General features: G+C 37.1%; 1 long non-coding RNA gene across 4 annotated transcripts; it reads left to right on the plus strand.

Annotated features, from left to right (window-relative positions):
* The first annotated feature begins 3,803 nt into the window (after nucleotides 1-3,803).
* LOC110795755 (uncharacterized) lies at nucleotides 3,804-8,179 on the plus strand. Of its 4 annotated transcripts, none has more exons than XR_002535418.2 (4): nucleotides 3,804-4,055; nucleotides 6,068-6,591; nucleotides 6,716-6,798; nucleotides 7,958-8,179. It is a non-coding gene; the product is annotated as an uncharacterized lncRNA (long non-coding RNA). The 4 variants fall into 4 exon arrangements; XR_002535416.2 differs by having other exon boundaries at nucleotides 3,805-4,055; nucleotides 6,692-6,798; XR_002535417.2 differs by having other exon boundaries at nucleotides 3,808-4,055; nucleotides 6,068-6,367; nucleotides 6,692-6,798.
* The last annotated feature ends 771 nt before the right edge of the window (nucleotides 8,180-8,950 follow it).

Genomic DNA, 8,950 nt, shown 5'->3' on the forward strand with positions numbered 1-8,950 from the left:
ACCATTTGACTTAGAGGATTATGGTAAATGTGAATCATGTTTACTTGGAAAAATGACAAAGCAACCTTTCTCTAAAGTTGGAGAAAGAGCAACTGAACTATTGGGTTTAATCCATACATATGTATGTGGACCAATGAGTACAAATGCTAGAGATGGTTTCAGCTACTTTATCACTTTCACTGATGACTTCAGTAGATATGGTTATGTCTACCTAATGAAGAATAAGTCTGAATCCTTTGACAAATTCAAGGAATTTCAGAGTGAAGTAGAGAATCAATTAGGCAAGAAGATTAAGGCACTGCGGTCTGACAGAGGCGGTGAATATCTGAGCTATGAATTTGATGACCATCTGAAAGAATGTGGAATTCTATTAGAATTGACTCCTCCTGGAACACCACAATGGAACGGTGTGTCGGAACGGAGGAACAGAACCTTGCTAGACATGGTTAGATCAATGATGGGTCAGGCCGAACTTCCAATAGAATTTTGGGGACATGCACTAAATACAACAGCACTCACTATAAATAGAGCTCCGTCTAAAGCTGTTGAAAAGACTCCATATGAGTTATGGTTTGGACAGCCTCCAAAAGTGTCTTTTCTTAAGATTTGGGGATGTGAAGTATACGTCAAACGATTAATTTCAGACAAACTTCATCCGAAATCTGACAATTAATGTATCCTTGTGGGCTACCCAAAGGAAACAAAGGGGTATTACTTCTACAATACATCTGAGAACAAGGTGTTTGTTGCTCGAGATGGTATCTTTTTGGAAAAGGATCACATTTCCAAAATGACAAGTGGGAGAAAAGTAGACCTCGAAGAAATTCGAGTCGAACAACAAAATCTAGAGAATGCTCAAGATGACATTTAGGATGAAACTCAGAGATCTTTAGAAGTATCTGGTGAGGATAAAGGACCATCTAGAAATGTAACCCCGCGTAGATCGCAGAGATATAGATCTCAGCCGGAAAGGTACTTAGGTATTTTGACGAACGAAAGCTATGACGTTCTATTACTTGAAAGTGATGAACCGGCAACTTACAAACAAGCTATGACAAGCCCTAGCTCCAAGCAATGGCATGAAGCCATGCAATCTGAATTAGACTCCATGTCTGAAAACCAAGTTTGGGATTTGGTCAATTTGCTAGATGGCTACCAAGCCAGAGGAAGCAAATGGGTTTTCAAACTGAAAAAGGACAAGGATGGGAAACGTGAAGTTTTCGAAGCTAGATTGGTTGCAAAAGGTTACAGGCAAGTCCACGGTGTGGATTACGATGAAACCTTTTCACCAGTTGCAATGCTAAAGTCTATTCGGATAATGTTAGCAATCGCTGCATATTACGATTACGAAATATGGCAGATGGATGTCAAAACCGCTTTCTTAAACGGCGTTTTAACAGAAACTGTGTTTATGACACAGCCTGAGGGTTTTGAGGATCCAAAGAATGCTAAAAAGGCATGCAAGCTTAAGAAATCAATCTACGGATTGAAACAAGCATCAAGGAGCTGGAATATACGTTTTGATGAAGCAGTCAGTGACTTTGGTTTCATCAAGAACGTAGACGAATCTTGTGTATACAAGAAGGTCAGTGGGAGCAAAATTGCTTTTCTAGTATTATATGTCGACAACATATTACTTATCGGAAATGACATTCCTATCTTGAACTCTGTCAAGATTTTGCTTGGGAAATGTTTTTCAATGAAGGATCTAGGAGAAGCACAGTACATACTAGGCATCAAGATTTACAGAGATAGATCTAAGAAGATGATTGGACTCAGTCAAAGCACTTATATCAATAAGGTGCTTGAAAGGTTCAAGATGGTAGACTCCAAGCGAGGCTACCTACCCATGTCTCATGGAATGACTCTAAGCAAGACTCAATGCCAAAAAACACTAGATGAGCGTAGACGAATGAGTGGGATTCCATATGCATCATTGATTGGTTCAATAATGTATGCTATGTTATGTACACGCCCGGATGTTGCGTATGCACTCAGTGCTACGAGCAGATACCAGTCAGACCCAGGAGAGGCACATTGGACTGCTGCCAAGAACATTCTAAAGTACCTGAAAAGGCACAAAGATGATTTCCTGGTCTATGGTGGAGATGATGAATTAATTGTTAAAGGCTATACGGACGCAAGTTTCCAAACCGACAAAGATGATTTCAGATCACAGTCTGGGTTTGTCTTCTGCCTCAATGAAGGAACAGTAAGCTGGAAAAGTGCTAAGCAAAGCACCATTGCGGATTCTACAACTGAAGCGGAGTACATTGCTGCACATGAAGCAGCAAAGGAAGCTATATGGCTAAGGAAGTTCATAGGTGAACTAGGTGTATTCCCCTCCATTAAAGGACCAATAGCTCTGTATTGTGATAATAATGGAGCTATTGCACAGGCAAAGGAGCCTAGACACCACCAAAGAGTCAAGCATGTACTTCGTAGATTTCACCTTCTACGAGAGTTCGTTGAAAGAAAAGAAGTCGAGATAAGCAAGATTGGAACTGATGACAACATCTCAGATCCATTAACTAAACCTCTTCCGCAGGCGAAGCACAACTCGCACACTGCAGCTATGGGAATCAAGCATATTGGAGAATGGCTTTGATGTCCTTATTTAATGTTTTAAAGTTTTAGAGTTTAACACTTTGTAAAACATTATTGGTTAATCATTCACATAAATGAATAGAATTCATTTTTCCATTTAATTTGTGGTTTATTAAATGATGAGTCCCTTCAATTTGACGAAATATTCAAGATAGACTGTCAGGACCAGTCCTGTGACTAAGAAATGTCTATCGAGTGAACTTGAATGTCAAAAGTTGAAAATGGTCCCTGGTCAGAGTTTTCTATAAAGATGGACGCATAGAAAACGTTAGACGACTAGAATCGGACAGACCTATGAAACTTTACTGTAAGAGATGAAAATCTGTCATAAGTAAATTTCATTAAAATTATTAGACACTAATCCTCAATACCTGAGTGATTTGAGATTACTTGTTTGAGAACTGCTTACTTTGACGTTGTCAACCGCCGTACCGTAAAAGGAGGCTATAAAGGCAACGCTCAGGTAACCACCTATCAAACGAAGTCCAATCTCAAGATCGCAAGATTGGGATTGTCCTCCCATAAATCGGGATGAGATGCTGAAAGTTGTACAAGGCCACTCGGAGAACTAGAAACTGTAAAATGCATGGCCGTGCTCAGATGAATCATAGGCTATGATTATCTGTTTATTTGATCAGTTGAACTCTGAAACCGAGAAACACCTCTAAACATAATAAGGATGACAACTCTTTCCTTATGTTCAAGAGCGAGCATCGAGCGACAAAGGAATTAGGAAATGCACACTTGTCCCTAAGGACAAGTGGGAGACTAAAGGAAATAATGCCCTTGGTCCAAGTATGCATTTAATGTTAAGTCTAATAAATGCGGTTCGATATTAATTAACAAGTTAATAATCCAGTGAGATCAAGTGAGCTGAATGCCTAGCTAGAGGCCGCTTCAGTTCAAGTGGAATTAATGATATTAATCCACAGCTTACTCTTGACTGAACTCGTAGGGTCACACAAATAGTACGTAAACGGATCAAGTATTTAATGGCATTAAATACTCCATCTATGGATAATCGGAATCGACGGATCTTGGTTTCAGTGGGAGCTAAGATCGTCAAAGGCAAACAATAAATACTCCGGAAACGATGATACACTAGTAGAAAAATTGTCAAAAGCTCCCGCACAAAAGATGCTCTTATATTACAAGGGCAACTTTTAATTTGTATAATAATGTTTTTTTTTAATTTGTTTTTTGTAAGGTCTGTTGATAAAGGAAAAGCGCATCATTTGTATTATCTCTCTCCTCCTCACACGGTCACTGACCTCATTGCTGCTTCCCTCTCTGCTTAGCATCTCCTTCTCTCTCCCTACCATGCATCTCCTCCTCCCTTCGAGGTCCAGTGGCGATTGTTCTTGTTGTGACGGCGGAGCGGGTGGTGAAGGTGGTGCTTGTGACACTTCAAAATCTTGCCTAGGGTTTCGAATTTGGGGTTTTTATTGGTATGAGTTTATTCAAATTTATCTCTTCATGTTCTGAACTTTAGGTTTGTACGGGTCTTGATTTTTGTTTGATAATTTTTCAGTTTTTTGCGAATTTTTGTGCAATTGATTATGCGAATTATTGCTCGAATTTTTCTACTGATTATAGAGGATTTTGCTGCGAATTACTTCGACTTATTATGAAATTTAAGATGCAAATTATTGTGAGAATGTGTGCTCAACTATTCTTCGAATATTGTTGTGCAATTTTGTTCCTCGAATTTTGTTCTGGGATTTTGCGATTTGGTTCTATGAAAATAATTGTATGTGTTAGCTCAATTTTTCTGCAAGATTAAGTAAGCTAACTTTGTAGCAGATTCAGTATTCTACCAGATTTTATGAAGGACATCATTAACGGCTCAACCCCTCCGGCATTCCGCCCCCCACCCCCCTACCGTTTTCTGATATAAATTCCTCCTCTATCGTTAAGTTCTTGAGTATAAAGTCACATTTTTCTTGAGTATCGTTCAAGTTTTCTTATATAAATGCCTCCTCATACTTTTTTCTCATCTGCTAGGTGTTTAACTGTGACTTTGAAAGAAAACTTGAACTATTAGTAATGATGGAGGTGATTAAGAGAACAATTTTTTGGTACAGGTTTTTTTTTTCTTGTCACATGTGAGGATATCTTATCCTCTAAATCTACTATTTTTCATCTTTAGTAATCAAATTTTCTTATCTAAAAGAGTCTACCCCATGTCGGAATATGTGATATCATGGAATTAAATCATGATGTATCCTTGCACAAATGCTTTTCTGTTATAGGATTTTAGGCGTGAGTTTTTAGTCATGCAGCGACTTCTGATATTGACTGGTCTTTTTGTCGCATCAGAAAAAAAGAACCGAAAGAAGTTATAGATGGAAACTATAGGGTTAAGGTGGGTTTGAATCTAATTTTTGAGGCTGGATAAGGGATTATTGTTACCAGTTGAGTTTCTGACATGGTTATTTTCGATTATTATGTGCTACAGTCTGTTGTTGCTGTTGCTTTTGTTGATTTGAAGTCTGAAGACGTAGAGAAGAAAGTCATAAATGTTCAAATATCTTGCTGCTGCTTATTTTGGACAACCTGAATTTTTGCTTCAACCATGATTACTTTCTGCATCAACTGTTCTTTCTAATTTGGAGCTTAAGATATGAATTTTAGGAATTTGGATTATGGTCTATATAAATAGTTAAATCAACCAGCTTGCTGTTTATAAAGATAAATATAGTAGTACAGTTTGCTGTTAGTGGGTCAATTTGGTGTCTGATAGTGAAATATTGTTTGGTGCTTATTTAAGTCTACTTCTTAAAATGCTTCTGCTGGTAGCTATTGAAAAACGAATGTAGTATATTATATGAGTTGATTAAAATTTATTTTTCTGTTGTTAGAGAACCTCATAGTTTGAGGGATTAATTGCAAGTTGGTTAAGCTAATCAACTCAAGGGCTGAAATTGATGTTGCAGGACAGTTGAGTCGGTCTGGATAAACTAGATGGGTTCTTAGGTGCAAATGTCTAATTAGTAATAGTAATTATACAACATCAGTGGAAACATTTTTTGTGTTGCTCACGGGTACTCTGATAAGTATGATTGTCATTTGTCAGTTTGATAATCAGGCTGCTACTCAGAATGCTATAGTTGTTGTTGACTTGCGCTGAGTTACCATAGTTGACTTGCGTTTATAAACTGCTATCGAGTTACCATAGTTGACTTTTTGTTCGCATGCTATTTTGATTTCCTGGTTTTGGTTTTAAGTTCAACCGATTTCAGAAAACTACCTGTTGGCGAAAATTAATTAAGTTGCAGAATACGCGAAATACAGTTACAGAAAACTAAGTGAAGTATTAGGTATCAAAGCATTGCAACCGTTCTCCAAGTGTTCTATCTTATAGGATAACTTAAGTAAGACGACAGTTTATTATATGCATCGGAAAGGCCTAATAATATTTACATTTCTTTGAAGCTAAATTAATTCATATGTCCTGCAGATGCCATGAGGACACCAACAGCTACGATGAACCTCAGCAACATGCTAACTAAAAATATATACGGAGTATGTTCGTCTTGGAGATTTTCGGTACTCTCCAAATAGTAGTATGGCCAGGAGGTGCTCACTAGAGGAAGCACCTGAAACAAGTTAATTAGACATATTTATGATTTTATCCAAGGATTAGTAAGCACGCGCTGTGATTGAAGTCTGACATACCTGAACAACATCAGCTGCAGCATAACCAGCAGCCTGACCTCCCATGAAGTGAAGGCCATTCCCAAAACCACAGAGTAACCCTGTAAGTAAGGCCCATCCGCTTCCTTTCGAGTCTGCTAGGTAGGCCTTAAACGATGACTTTGGCAAGTTCGAAATAGGGTGGTATAGGAACATGATGCTCCTATTTAACACCTACAAGTGATTGAATTGCTTTCAACCGATAGATAACTAATGTATACAACATAAGAACTAAAGAAGGCCCTAAATCCCTACATGATGCTACTATGTTAGTCAAATTTGCTACTGGTATGTCTAGTTACCAAGTATCAGTGGTATATCTTGTGATAGTATATGATATTATATGATAACTAAGCTGGAAATTACTGCTTAAATACAACCTTAATAGGTCAATTCCGGAATCTCGTTGCAGTTGATGAAGTGGAGAAAATGTATGGCATTATTCGTGATAACTTGAAGAGGGAGTTGTCATCATTAATTTCCTTGTGTATCCAGGTATTCTCAAAAACTTCTTTGAGTACTTCCATTGTTCAACGTCATTCATCTATTGTAATTCTCCTGTATTTAAAATTTTCCTTTGTTTTGCTGCCTATTATAAGTAAAAGACTTGTGATTGTTCGAAACCAAATCTATCATTTTGTTCCACAAAAAATCTGTGAATCTAAATCCAGTGGAGGTTCCCACAATCCCACCTAAAAGTTAAGGGGAAAGGTTTCGTTTGTTGTTAGTTGGGATCGAAAATGCATTTTTGGCCATAAATGACCTATATCGACCCAAATGACCCATAGCGCGTGCATAACGAACTTAAAATGAGTCTTATAAACATATAATTAATCATATGAATCATGAAAAACGTTTAGAATATGGAAATAGGTTCGTTTGTTGGTAGTTGGAATCGAAAATGCCATTTTTGGCCATAAATGACCTATATCGACCCAAATGACCCATAGGCGTGCATAACGAACTTAAAATGAGTCTTATAAACATATAATTAATCATATGAATCATGAAAAACGTTTAGAATATGGAAATAGGTTCGTTTTGGTTGTAGTTGGGATCGAAAATGCCATTTTGGGCTATAAATTGCCTATATCGACCAAAATGACCCTTAGGCTTGCATAACGAACTTGAAATGAGTTTCATAAACATATAACTAATCATATGAATCATTAAAAAGGGTTAGAATGTGGAAATAGGTTCATTTGTAAGTAGTTGGGATCGAAAATGCCATTTTTGGCCATAAATGACCTATATCGACCCAAATGACCCATAGGCGTGAATAAAAAACTTCAAATGAGTCTTATAAACATATAATTAATCATATGAATCATGAAAAAGGGTTATAATTTGAATATAAGTTCGTTTGTTGGTAGTTGGGATCGAAAATGCCATTTTTTGCCATAAATGACCTATATCGACCCAAATGACCAATAGGCGTGCATAACGAACTTGAAATGAGTCTTATAATCACCTGACTAATCATATAAATCATGAAAAAGGGTTAGAATGTGGAAAGAGGTTCGTTTGTTGGTAGTTGCGTTCAAAAATGTCATTTTTGGCCAATATAATTGTTTTCGCGACCAATATAATTTTTGTTTTCGCATATGAAACCTAATTTAATTTATTGGTTTGCATGTACGGTTTTCTTTTAAAGGTTTTCAAAACTCCAAGGGAGAGGCCCTTTACCAAAGAGCAGTTGGATGAAGTTCGAGACAAGTGGGCTATTTACTTCAACGATTGTGAACTACCCTCAGTGTAATAAATAGAGCAGGCTTGTAGTTATTCGTGACTCTTACATTATTTTGTTATTTATCGATTTAATTAATAACATTTGAATTAATTCGGTAATATTATTGAAAATTTGAAATTTATATCATTTTTGAGAATGTCAAGCTGATGTTTGATGAAACAGTATTCTATAAATTATAATGCAGAATTTTATATTGCAAAATCAGAAATTATATTGCAGAATATTAGGAATTATATTGCAGAATTTTTTTTTTTTTTTACAAAAAAAAAACTCAAAAGTTGCTCTTGTTTGCCACAAGAGCAACTTATGTGCAGCTTATAAGGTGCCCTTGTTTGCAACAAGGGCAACTTATGTGAAGCTTATAAGTTGCCCTTGTTTAAGGGCAACTTTTGATAATTTTACAAAAGTGACCCCCCCATTGGTGGCACTTATGAAGGGCAACTTATAAGCCACTTTTAAGGGCAACTTATCAAGTTTTTTCCTCTAGTGATATTGCCGGAAACGGAAATATGGATCGTATCGGAAATATAAATATTATCCAAGCCGTAGATGTTGCCGGAAACGGAAACATGGTACGTATCGGAAAATATTATCGGAAATGGAAATATTGCCGGAATCTGAAATATTGCCGGAAACGGAAATATGGTCGGAATCAGAAATATTTTTGGAATCGGAAAATAGTTCCAGAAACGGAAATATTAAATATTTGTTCGAAACGGAAAGTAATTCCGGAATCGGAAATGTTAAATATTGTTCGTATCGGAAATGAATTCCGGAATCAGGAAATTAATCGGAAGCGCATCGTACGAATTAGCATCGGACGAGATTTGCTAGACGAATGCCCAGCACGAAGCCAGGCCCGCGTCCAGCAACCCAAGCACCCAACACAACGCTGCC

The sequence above is a fragment of the Spinacia oleracea genome, chromosome 4 (assembly GCF_020520425.1).
Source record: "Spinacia oleracea cultivar Varoflay chromosome 4, BTI_SOV_V1, whole genome shotgun sequence".
In the NCBI taxonomy this organism is placed as follows: domain Eukaryota; kingdom Viridiplantae; phylum Streptophyta; class Magnoliopsida; order Caryophyllales; family Amaranthaceae; genus Spinacia; species Spinacia oleracea.